Raw genomic sequence first — 13,534 nt, 5'->3', positions numbered from 1 at the left:
CCTAACCTTGTGCTTGATGCACTAGAGGAATCTAAAGAAAGAAAATGACCAGCTCAGCATTTGAAATTTTCAGATCATGGTCAGAGAATTTCAGTGATTACCCTCAAGGAACACTCAAAGATTTTTTTCTTGCAGCTGGAGGACCAAAACCAAAACACAAAGTGCACATTTTGATTCAAAGTACAATTAGTTGTTTTGTAAGTGATAGTGTGTTGATAAGGATGGGATCATTAGAATTGAAATTGTGATGCTTGAGTAGATTTCAGTAAATCTGCTTACTGTAAGTAATAAAATTCTAATGCATGTATTGCAGGAAAAGCAGTTCCTCTTCCCCTTCTGTAGTAGTTTCTGATTGCCTAAAATCGTCAGGTAGGGTGGTTTCCTGGAATCGGGGTGCCAATCTCCTTAATTCTGACCTCAAATCTTTCTCCATACCCATAACTAGACTAAAAAGCCAAGGAACCCAGTGGGATAAAATCACAAATTATTACTAAGGAGGTACCTAATATACCAAAAGAATTTGGATACCCATATGGGCCAGATGCCAAAAAAAAAGAAAGAAAGAAAGAAAAGGAAAGGAAAAGCAATCTACATTATAGTAAAAAATTATTTGTGAACCATATATCCAATAAGGAGTTAATATCCAAAATATATAAGGAACTCCTACAACTCAAAAAAACCCACCAAGACTGCAAAATGGTGCAGCCTCTATGGAAAACGGTATGGAGGTTCCTCAAACAATTGCAGATAGATCTACCATACGACCCAGCTATCCCACTGCTGGGAATATACCCAGAGGAATGGAAATCATCAAGTCGAAGGTATACCTGTTCCCCAATGTTCATCACAGCACTCTTTACAATAGCCAAGAGTTGGAACCAGCCCAAATGTCCATCATCGGATGAGTGGATACGGAAAATGTGGTACATCTACACAATGGAATACTACTCAGCTACAAAAAAGAATGAAATACTGCCATTTGCAACAACATGGATGGACCTTGAGAGAATTATATTAAGTGAAACAAGTCAGGCACAGAAAGAGAAATACCACATGTTCTCACTTATTGGTGGGAGCTAAAAATTAATATATAAATTCACACACACACACACACAAACCGGGGGTGGGGTGGGGGAAGAAGATATAACAACCACAATTCCTTGAAGTTGATACGACAAGCAAACAGAAAGGACATTGTTGAGGGGGAGGGAGGAGAGGGAGGAGGGAGGGAGGTTTTGGTGATGGGGCAACAATAATCAGCCACAATGTATATCGACAAAATAAAATTAAAAAAAAAAAAAAGCCTACCAAAAAACCTTTTAAACACTGGACAAAGAACCTGAATAAACATTTTTCCAATGAAGAAATATAAATAGCCAGCAGGTATATGAAAAAATGCTCAATGTTACTAATCATCAGGGAAATGTGAATCAGAACCACAATGAGATATCACCTCACACCTGGTAAGGTGACTATTAATAACAAGTCAAAATAGAACAGATATTGGGAAGGATTTGGAGAAAAGGGAACTCTTACAAACCATTGGTAGGAATGTAAATTGGTACAGCTGTGACGGAAAACAGTATGGAGATTCCTCAAAAAAATTAGGAAAAGGACTACCTTATGATTCAGCAATTCCATTTCTGCATATACATGTATCCGAAGGAAATGAAATTAGTATGTAAAAGAGATATCTGCACTTCCATGTTCATTGCAGCATTATTCACAATAGCCAAGAGATGGAAACAACCTAAGTGTCCATCAATGAAGGAATGGATAAAGAAAAATATGATATATATAATTTAAAATTTATATTAATTTATTATTATATTAATTATATTAATATAAATTAAATTATATATACTATATATAATTTAAAATATAATGGAATACTATTCAGCCTTAAAAAAGAAGGAAATTCTATTTGTGACAACATGGATGAAACTGGAGGACATTATGCTAAGTGAAATAAGGCAGGCACAGAAAGACAAATACTGCATGATCTCACTTATATGTGGAATCTTAAAAAAAAAAAAAGTCAAACTCACAGTAACAAAGTAGAATGGTGGTTACCATAGGCTGGAGGTTGGAAGAAATGAAGAGACGTTTGTCAAAGGATATCAACTTTTAGTTATAAGATGAATAAGTTCTAGAAACAATGTACAGCATGGTGACTGTAGTTAACAATAATGTACTGTGTACTCGAAATTTGCTGAGAGAGTAGACTTAAAGTGTTCTCACCACACACATACAAAAGTAACTAGGCGAGGTGATGGGTATATTAGTTACCTTGATTGTGCTAATCATTTCACAGTGTATGTGTATATACATATATGTATATCAAAACATCATGTTGTACACCTTAAATGTATACAATTTTTATTTGTCAATCATACCAGGAAAAAAAAGGACACCAAAACCCTGCGGTTCTGTCCGTGGTTCTGACTCGACTAATGGAACATCCAGGCCTCTTCCTCCACATGAGGGGCTAGCAAAACAGAAGACCTAGAGGGCTCCTTGAATCATCGCTTGAAATCTCTATGCTGGAGGAAGTAGAAATTTATGTGGTTTTCTTTTCTTTTCTTTTCTTTTAAAATTTTTATTTTGTCGATACACAATGTGGTTGATTATTGTGGCCCATTACCGAAACTTCCCTCCCTCCTCCCTGTCCTCCCTCCCCCCCAACAATGTCCTTTCTGTTTGCTTGTCATATCAACTTCAAGGAATTGTAGTTGTTATATCGTCTTCCACCCGCCCCCCCCCGGTTTGTGTGTGTGTGTGTGTGTGTGTGTGTGTGTGTGTGTGTGTGTGTGTGTGTGTGAATTTATTTATTTATTTTTAGCTCCCACCAATAAGTGAGAACATGTGGTATTTCTCTTTCTGTGCCTGACTTGTTTCACTTAATATAATTCTCTCGAGGTCCATCCATGTTGTTGCAAACGGCAGTATTTCATTCTTTTTTATACCTGAGTAGTATTCCACTGTGTAGATATACCACATTTTCCGTATCCACTCATCCGATGATGGACATTTGGGCTGGTTCCAACTCTTGGCTATTGTAAAGAGTGCTGCGATGAACATTGGGGAACAGGTATACCTTCGACTTGATGATTTCCATTCCTCTGGGTATATTCCCAGCAGTGGGATAGCTGGGTGGGTCATATGGTAGATCTATCTGCAATTGTTTGAGGAACCTCCATACCATTTTCCATAGAGGCTGCACCATTTTGCAGTTCCACCAACAATGTATGAGAGTTCCTTTTTCTCCGCAACCTCGCCAGCATTTATTGTTCAGAATCTTTTGGATTTTAGCCATCCTAACTGGGGTTAGATGGTATCTTAGTGTAGTTTTAATTTGCATTTCCCAGATGCTGAGTGATGTTGAGCATTTTTTCATATGTCTGTTGGCCATTTGTATATCTTCATTAGAGAAAGGACTACTTAACTCTTTTGCCCAGTTTTTAATTGGGTTGCTTGTTTTTTTCTTGTAAAGTTGTTTGAGTTCCTTGTATATTCTGGTTATTAATCCTTTGTCAGATGTATATTTTGCAAATATTTTCTCCCACTCTGTTGGTTGTCTTTTAACTCTGTTAATTGTTTCTTTTGCTGTGCAGAAGCTTTTTAGTTTAATATAATCCCATTTGTTTATTTTTCCTTTGGTTGCCCATGCTTTTGGGGTCGTATTCATGAAGTCTGTGTCCAGTCCTATTTCCTGAAGTGTCTCTGCTATGTTTTATTTAAGAAGTTTTATTGTTTCAGGGTGTATATTTAAATCCTTAATCCATTTTGAGTTGATTTTAGTATATGGTGAGAGGTATGGGTCTAGTTTCATTCTCCTGCATATGGATATCCAGTTATCCCAGCACCATTTGCTGAAGAGGCAGTCCCTACCCCAGTGAATAGGCTTGGTGCTTTTGTCAAAGATCAGATGGCAGTAAGTGTGTGGGTTGATTTCTGGATTCTCTATTCTATTCCATTGATCAGTGTGTCTGTTTTTATGCCAGTGCCATACTGTTTTGGTTATTATAGCTTTGTAGTATAGCTTAAAGTCAGGTAGTGTTATGCCTCCAGCTTTATTTTTTTTGCTCAGCATCGCTTTGGCTATGCGTGGTCTTTTATTATTCCATATAAATGTCTGGATAATTTTTTCCATTTCTGAGAAAAATGTCTTTGGAATTTTGATGGGGATTGCATTGAATTTGTATATCACTTTGGGTAGTATGGACATTTTCACAATGTTGATTCTTCTGATCCAAGAGCATGGGATATCTTTCCATCTTCTTGTGTCCTCTTTAATTTCTCGCAACAGTGATTTGTAGTTCTCATTATAGAGATTTTTCACCTCCTTGGTTAACTCAATTCCTAAGTATTTTATTTTTTTGGTGGCTATTGTAAATGGGCAGGCTTTCTTGATTTCTCGTTCTGCATGTTCACTATTGGAGAAAAGAAATGCTACTGATTTTTGTGTGTTGATTTTGTATCTTGCTACTGCGGTGAAATCATTTATCAACTGCTGGTTTTCTGAATCACAAGTTCTGAATTGTTTGGTATTTTTGTAAAGGAATTCTAATGTGACAGAATTTAGAACTGGAGAAAGCTAAACCTTCATCAACATGGTCATTCAGCAATTATTAAAATCTTTTACCTATTTCATCTTCTGGAGAAACAAGTTGTTCCCAAAATTGCTCCTTTTGCTTTACATTTTAAGAAAAACCTATATCTGTAAATTAGACCTACACTCCACACAACATACTCATAAACCATATATTAAGATGGATGAGGATCTCCTCACCCTTCCCCTCAAAGTAAATGCAGCATTAATAGAGGGTTAACTCAAAAAAGTTAATAATTAGTCTGGATATTTACATACTAGCATGTTCTGTCAATAAAGAGCTAGTGTAAAAAATAAGCAGAAGTTGCAATATAAGAAAAAAGAAGCATGCCACATTACATCTATGGCACCACATCAATATTTTTGATTAATTTTTATTTATTTATTTACTTATTTATTTATTGGTGGCTGGCCAGTAAGGCAATCCCAATATTTTACTCTGGTAAATATCAGATAGAGAAGAAGAATCTCTATTATAAAGGCTTTGAGAACTAACATAAGAGGCTTTTGCTTTGTTCTGAAGGCAATTGTAAGCTCTAGGAAGGTACAAGCAGGAAAGTAACATGGTCATCTTCTTCTGGCACCAGAAACTGTTAAGTAAATGAAATAATTAACAAGGAGCAAGTGTCTACCACACCTGGAGCGTGTCCCTTCCCAGGTGCCCCTGCTGAGGAAACTGTAGTGTAGAGGAAAGCCTAGTGTGGGAGTTGTGGATCCTAATTTCACAGGGCCAAGAACAGAGACAATGCTCAAAACAGGTGTGTGGAAAGAGTGCAGAAATGAATGCATGAGCAAATGTTCCCCAGTTATAACCTGAAAAACCAACAGGAGACATTGTTTCTTGTGCATCTATCTGATATCTCCTCCCATCTCCTTTGGCAGTGAATGGCTGGTGCAGGCCAAGAGAACAGAATTCAATGGAATAAGGAGCAATAACACAAGATGGCCCCAAACCTAACATGGGCTCACCTTCAGCTCAGCACCTGAATGAGCTAAGGTAAGTGCAATAGAAGGAACTGAGAACAGAATCCAGGCTTTACTCCCTACCTCTGTGTTGGTGACAGAAGAAAGAGTAGTATAAGTGTGTGGGTGTGAGATTGAGTTGTAGGATGGGAAGAAGGAGACCAAAAAGTGTCCTCTGGCACTGCAGAAGTGTCTCATGTTTCATGGTGGAACTTCTCACCAGCATAGCTGACCAGTACACGGGTTTCAACTTCGCAAGATATGTAAACGATGGTAATGAACAGCATTCATATAGTTCCTGAAAATAGGAAAACAAGACCAAATCCAAGATATTTACTGTTTTAAAATGACTTTGGAAGTGGCTTTTTTATTCTGTCCAAAGTTTGTCTCCCTTTACAAAGCTAAAGTAATCAAAACAGTGTAATACTGGCTTAAGGACAGACATACAGAGCAATGGAATTAGATTGAAAGCCCAGAAAAAAACACTCACATACATGGTCAATTGATATTCAACAAGGATGCCAAGACCATCCAATCAGGAAAGGACAGTCTTTTCAACAAATGAGAAAACTGTATATACCCATGCAAAAGAATGTAATTGAACACTTACCTTATACCATACAGAAAAATTAACTCAAAATGCACCAAAGACTAAATGTAAAACCTAAAACTATAAAAATCTTAGAAGAAAACAGAGAGAAATCTTCATGATGTTGAATTTGATAATGATTTCTTGGATATGAAACCAAAAGCACAAGCAACAAAAGAAAAAAAAAACAGATAAATTGGAGTTCATCAAAATTTTTAACTTTTGTGTATTAAAAGGCCACTCACTATTAAATGAATAAAAGGACAACTCACTGAATGGTAGAAAATACTTGCAAATCATATATATGATAAGAGATTAATATCCAGACTACATGAAAACCTACAATTCAACCACGACAAAAACTCCACCCAATTCAAAAATGGGCAAAGTACTTGAACAGACACTTCTCCAAGGAAGATATACAAATGGCCAATAAGCACATGAAAAGGTACTCAGCATCACTAGTCATTAGGGAAATACAAATCAAAACCACATTGAGATACCACTTCACACCCATTAGGGTGGCTATTATTTTAAAAATGAAAAATAACAAATGTTGGAGAGTATGTGGAGAGATTGGAACCTTGTATATTGCTGTTGGGAGTGTAAAATGGTGCAGCCACTGTGGAAAACACTATGGTGGTTCCTCAAAAAGTTTACCATATGATCCAGCAATTCCACTTCTGGTAAATACTCAAAAGAATTGAAAGAAGAGACTCAACCAAATACTTGTACACCAATGTTTATAGCAGTATTATTCACAATAGGCAAAAGTTGGAAACAACCCAAATGTCTATCAACAGATATACATCCCATGGGATATTATTAGGCTTAGAAAGGAATGACATTCTGATGCTTGCTACAACATGGATGAACCTTTAAAACATGCCAAGTGAAATAAGGCAGACTCCCCTTGAGGCAAAAGGTAAAGGCTGGAAGAGAGAAGGTAATGGGGCAGGACTAGGGGTTATGGAATTTGGGCCACTTCCTCATGCAACTTTCTTGTGCCTTCAGGGCATGCATACGCCCAATCTCACATATACCATTTCTATTTGATAATGGAGTATTGCTGTGTGTGCTCAACTTTTTTGGCTTGGTGGGTCAGACAACATCCAGTTCATGATGGGCAGACAGTCTCATGGTAAATTGGTGGGCATGGTTAAGCATTCACTGTCTACTAAGGCCCAGTAGCAACCCAAAAGCTTTTTCTCAAAAGGTGAGTGGTTATCCACAAAGGATGGCAGGTCTTTGGTCCAAAATCTTAAGGATCTGTGCTATGATTCACCTATAAGAGCCTGCCAAATGTCCCAGAGATTACCTCTACCTGCCACTTACACTCCCAGCACCATTGTATCTGCTAGATGGCATGACCAGAGCAACTTCCATGGCATCCTGGGTATGTTGTAGAGCCTTCTCTTTTTCTGGGCACCCCACAAAACTAACAGCTTTTTAGGATATTAAGTAACTAGGCCAGAGTAACCTACCCATGTGAGGTATATGTTGCCTCCAAAATCCAAAGAGGCTTACTAGGCATTGTCCCTCATTTTTGGTGGTAGAAGGAGTCAGACGCAACAACTTATTCCTCACCTGAGAAGGGATGTTTTAACATATCCCCTGGACTCCTAAAAATTTATCTGAATTGGAAAGCCCCTGAATTATTATGAGATTTATTTCTCACAGTCTGGCACACAATCATCTTACCAGTATGTCTAAAGTTGTGGCCACCTCCTCATCACCAGTTTTATTCAGCCTAATATCATTAATGTAAAGGACAGGTATGATGTCCTGTAAAAGGGAAAAGTGACCAAGATCTGTGTGGACTAAATTTGACATAGGGTTGGAGAGCTGATATACTCTGAAATAGGGCAGCAAAGGTATGTTCCTGGCTCTGTCAGTTGAAAGCAAATTGATTCCAATGGCCTTTACTAATAGGTACCAAGGAAAAAAACCCCACGCACTTGCCATATCGGTAGCTTCATACCTTGTACCAGGGATGTGTGAATTTGCTCAAGCAACAAAGCCACATCTGGTACAGCAGCTGCCATTGGAGTCACCATCTGGTTAAGCTTATGATAATCCACAGTCATTCTCTGAGAGCCAGTTGTCTTCCATGCAGGCCAAATAAGCAAGTCAAATGGGGATGTGGTGGAATCCTTCATCTTTCAAGTTTTTGATACCTGCTCTCATCTCTGCAAATCTTCCAGGAATGTGGTATTGCTTTTTATTTACTATTTATGTAGGTAAAGTCATCAGAGGCAGCTCTACTGACTCCCATTGGCCTCTCCTACTATAATAGCCCTCACTCCACAGGTCAGAGAACCAATGTGGGATTCTGCCAGTTGCTGAGTATGTCTATTTCAATTATGCATTCCAGAACTCGGAAAAAGTCACAGGATGGGTTCAGGGATGCACTGGGCGGCTGCCACATGCTCACCAGTACTTTCAGTTCCTTATTATTCTGGCTAAACATTTAAATCCAACTGGAAATATGTTTTTGTTTTATCTTCACTCCTAGCTATAAAGCCATAGATTCTGAAGAATCCATAGTCCAGACATATTTGACCTCCCAATTCACCACTTGTTTCTGAGATATGCTGTCTGGTTAGTATTTCAGAAAGATGTTATAGGAAAAGACATCTGTTTGTTAAAGAAAGGATTAGAAGGCACTCCGAATAGACAAAATAGAATTTTCTGCCCTCAGTGAACTGGCAGGGGATGAGAACTGGATAATTCCTGGTTGTTTTCTGAAAGTAGAACCCTAGGATTTTCCAATAGGCACAATAAAGGGTGTGATAGGTAAAGAAGGGTAAGGGATGACTCTGGGGTTTCTGGACTGAGCGATGGGGTTTGGGGTGTGAATAACTGAGAGAGGGGCAGACTGGGAAGGGGGCTGTGTTGAGCTGGGGAAGGCTGAGTGTGAGCCTGTGCTCTCTGCACTGAGAACAGAGGGGCAAGCACCCGTGGAGCCTGCCTTCCCTTCCACCTGGACCCCAAAGTTCACACTTCCCTTCTCTCAACCAGGAAACCCAAAAAGAGAACTGATATCCTCTCTCCCATCAGTCTGGGAATGGGGGAAGTACCATTTCATTTCTGGAAAAATTGAGGCTCAGTCTTAGAAAAAGTTGGTTTGTTTATTAAAAAGTGCTCAGGAACGGTCATTCCCTTCTCCCATCCTCCCTCTAGGCTAAGAAAGGGAAATGTCATTTCACAGATGAGCTTTAGGCTCCCACAGAGGACAAGGCACACACTTTCTTGTAGAATGTAAATCTTTGTCAAGGATGGGTGCAAGGCGAGCCCTGCAGTCGGGACACACAATGCCCGTTCTCAGAGACGCCATCCCTGGCAGCCCCCATTCTTCTCTGCCCACAGACTCGGGCAATGAGAACCTCCACGGCCAGCCCCTGCAGTGCCCATCACTGCCTCCCATCCCACTGCCTCCCATCCCACTGCCTCCCATCCCACTGCCTCCCATCCCACTGCCTCCCATCCCACTGCAGGGCCCTGGACACTAATAGCAGGAGACCCTTCCTCACTCCCCTCTCCCCTCCTTATAGGGCCTTTTCTCCCTGCAGTGTCCTCTCCTGAGAGAACTTTGGACCAACCCTATCCATCAGTGATGTTCGAAATACTTTAATGTTCAATGTTTTTTATCTCTGCCTTCCCAGTAATTCTCTATGGCCATTGTACCCAATTACGCCTATTCACCAATCAAAAGGGGTGATATTTGCTTTACATTTCATGATCTTGTGGTCTTTCTGGAAATTTTCCCTGTGGAAAAAAAAAAAGATTAGCACCAGGGACCTGGATGATTTTGTTTGGAAAGCAGTGTTTGCAATTGCCCCAAGCTGGAAACCATCCAGTGTCCATCAAGAGTAAAATGGTTATGTATGTGTGTTGGCATATTCATAAAAAATCAATAGTATATAATAGACAGTGAAGAGGAAAGGCAGAAGAGTGGGAGCTGGTGGGGGCAAGAAGGTCACTTGGTGGGGAAGGAACATGCAGGAGCTAATGGTGTTAACAACTTCCATACCCTGAATTTGGAGGTGGTTGCATGAGTGCTAGTTTAATAATTACTCACTGTAACATACATTTGTTGGGTAACTTGGATCAACTTTTTAATAAAGGGTTTAAATTCACTGTCAGTAATACTTAAGAGGATTCTAATTCCTTGGGAATTAGAGTTTATTTTTTGTCAAAGAATATATGTTGGGGAAATTCTTCAATCCGTGATGCTGCCTCATTTTTTTAGCAATTGCATAATAGTCCAATAGAAGGATTACCAAAATGATTTAACTTGACCCTTACTGATGGACACTTAAGTTGTTTCCAATATTTTGCTCTAACAAATGATGCTACATTAAGGTTTCTAGACAACACTTTTGTAATTGTCAACCTCCCAATATTTATATTAGAGGATAATTTTAGAGAAGTGGAATAGCTGGTTTGAAAACATGTGCATTTTAAATATAATGAGCTAATACCTGAAAAGTGACTTTCTCCATGGCCTCAGCAATGAATAAAACGTTCAAACTTTCTGACCTTTTCAAATGAGTGAATATTTTTCAAAAGGTGAATATTTTATTGAGATGTAGGTGGGGTATCTTTTCATAGGCTTATAAGCTGTTAAAAATAATGCCCTATTTTTTGAAACATCTGTACTATTCCACCTCTTTGAGAACACTCAAGATTCATTCTTTTTTTTTTTTTTTAAGATGACTGGTACGGGGATCTTAACCCTTGACTTGGTGTTGTCAGCACCACGCTCACCCAAGTGAATGAACCGACCATCCCTATATAGGGATCCGAACCCATGGCCTTGGTGTTATCAGCACCACACTCTCCCAAGTGAGCCAGGGGCTGGCCCTCAAGTTTCATTCTTTACCACCAGCTGCTCAAATCTGAGCTCCTTAAAAGAGAAACTGGGCCATCAGCATAAAAGGCAGTTAAGGCTTGTATGACTAAAACTTATGCATTCAGTGAACATGTATTGAGCACTGTCCCTGTGGCAGACCCTGTGCAAGATACAGGGATTCAAGATTCTTGACATACAGTCCCCTTTCCTGGGGATCTTCTAGGATAGAGGGGAGGCTGAGCAAATACAGACTGTGTGACCTAGAGAGGTAGAACTGCACTGGAGGGATGAGAGGAAACACAGAAACTAGAGTGAGCAACTGTATGAAATAAGTTAGGGAAGGGAGTCTAGAAGAAGAAATGCATCTACTGGGTTCTGAAATGTGATCAGGAGTTTTCTGGGTGGACAGTGTAGGTACCAGGGCAGAGTGAAAAAGAAGGCTGAAAGCTTGTTTGATGGCGTGCTGTATTTCTGACACACTTCCCCTCTTGTAGATAGTGGTAAATGGTCAACACTGTTACAGCTTTGTCCATCGACTCCAGCCAGTGTCTGTGAAGATGGTGCAGGTGTGGAGAGATGTGTCCCTGACCTCAGGGGAAGCCTCCCAGAGAGAGAAATGGCCAGATTCCCCTCCCTCTATGCTCTCGCAATCATGGGATTCCCAGAGTCCATGAGCAGAATGATTCCTCCTCATCCCTTCCCCTATACTTGGTCATTAAAACTTCACCAAACTTCACAGGATTTTGATTTTGCTTTATAGAGAGCAAGTGGTCATCACCAAGAGGGGTTTGGGGGTTTCTTGGGAGGAATCAAGGAATCAAAGAGAATAAATCTTTCTGTGACACAAGGAATTAGTGACAAGGTCACTGAAATGTCTGAGAAGACATTAGTAACAACATCCTTATGTAGAACTCACAACATATCACACACTCTGAACCAAAATCCTTACCTAATTTCACATGTCTGAACTGAAATGTTAGACAGCAGTCTACAGCCACAGAGCTGTACTTAGTGGCTTTGAGGAGAAATTTTTTAATTTGAGGAAAATATGATGAAATTTCTTAATTATTTTATTTATTCTAAGGATGTTTGTTGTGTGTTGAAACCATGCCTGGCTTTGTGCAGGATGCACTGGAGGAATTGCAGAAAGAAGACAGAGGGCAGTGATGGAGCTGGTGCCAGAGTGGAAGCTCCCACTGGGCGTCCTGAAACTGTGGGGCATGGGCCCTGGCCCCGTCCACTGCCGACTGCAGCCAGGTCAGCAAAGGAACCAGCCATGGGCCAGCCCTGCCCGCCTCCTTCCTTCCCCATCCAACAGCATCTCAGAATGTACTTATTAAAAAATAAAATAAATAAATAAATAAATAAATAAAAAGAAGACAAAGTTAGCACTTGAAATTTTCAATCCACGCAATAGTTAGAGAACCACAGTTCAATGATTGTCCTCAAAGAATTCCTTTTCTTTTTCTTGTTTCAAAAGAATTGCAAGATTTTAAAATTCTATCTAGGTAGCAAGCTTGGCCTATGTTTGGAAATGAATTGTCGTGGTTTTAGATCAGGGAATATGTAATTTGTTATTGGAACAAGCACAATTTATACATATGGATGCAGTGACCAGACTCTGGTTTTACTATTGTTCTAATGAGGTATTGCAAAATAAACCTTCCTAAACCATATTAGTTTAAAGCAATAATTTATTATTATCTTACCCAGTTTTGTAGGTTTACTGGACTCATGGGTGGTGTGTTATGTGGCTTCAATCAGACCACGTTTTCTGAAGGATTTACTAGGCAGGGCTTTCGGATGGGTGCTTTACTGTGTCTGCCTCTTCATTTGGAGAGGCTGGAACAGCTGGGGGCTGGCTGGCTATATCTTCCTCTATATGACCTCTCCTTCTGCAAGTAAGTATCTTGGACTTCCCAAGTATCTTGGACTTCTGCAAATCACAAAGGTCTCATTGTTGGACTTAAATGGTGACTGACTTCCTGCAGGGAGAGCCTTCAAAAAGGCTCAAGAAGAAGTACAGGCATCGTAGGACCTGAGTTTGGAACTCACACAGTGTCATTTCTGCCACATTATATGTTCAAGGTGAGTCACACAGACAGCCCAAATCAAAGGGAGGGGACTACATAAGGCCTGGTTATTTTGACTTGGGGTTCACATGGGGGGACATCCTTGGAAACTAGTTACTATTCCACCTTCAGGCCCCAGTTCCCACATACCAAAAACACTAGCCCCCACAGAGAACCCCCAAATGTAATACCATTACAGTAACAGACTCAGAGCGAAGTCCAGGATTTCATCATCTAAATCAGTACCTGATGCTCATGAAGTGAAATGAGTATAAATTATCAGGTGCAGTTCCTCTCGATATGTACACTATAGAGACAAGTTACTTCCTCTGTACACCAAGTACACAATGCTGAACCAGACAGGAAAAAATGCAGTTAACACACCTATTTTAAGAGGGGACAACAGAAGGTGTATAGCAGACACTAGTCCATATCACTTCTGG

Source organism: Cynocephalus volans, chromosome 10, assembly GCF_027409185.1.
Source record: "Cynocephalus volans isolate mCynVol1 chromosome 10, mCynVol1.pri, whole genome shotgun sequence".
In the NCBI taxonomy this organism is placed as follows: Eukaryota; Metazoa; Chordata; class Mammalia; order Dermoptera; family Cynocephalidae; genus Cynocephalus; species Cynocephalus volans.
Note: the sequence above shows the minus strand (reverse complement) of the source record.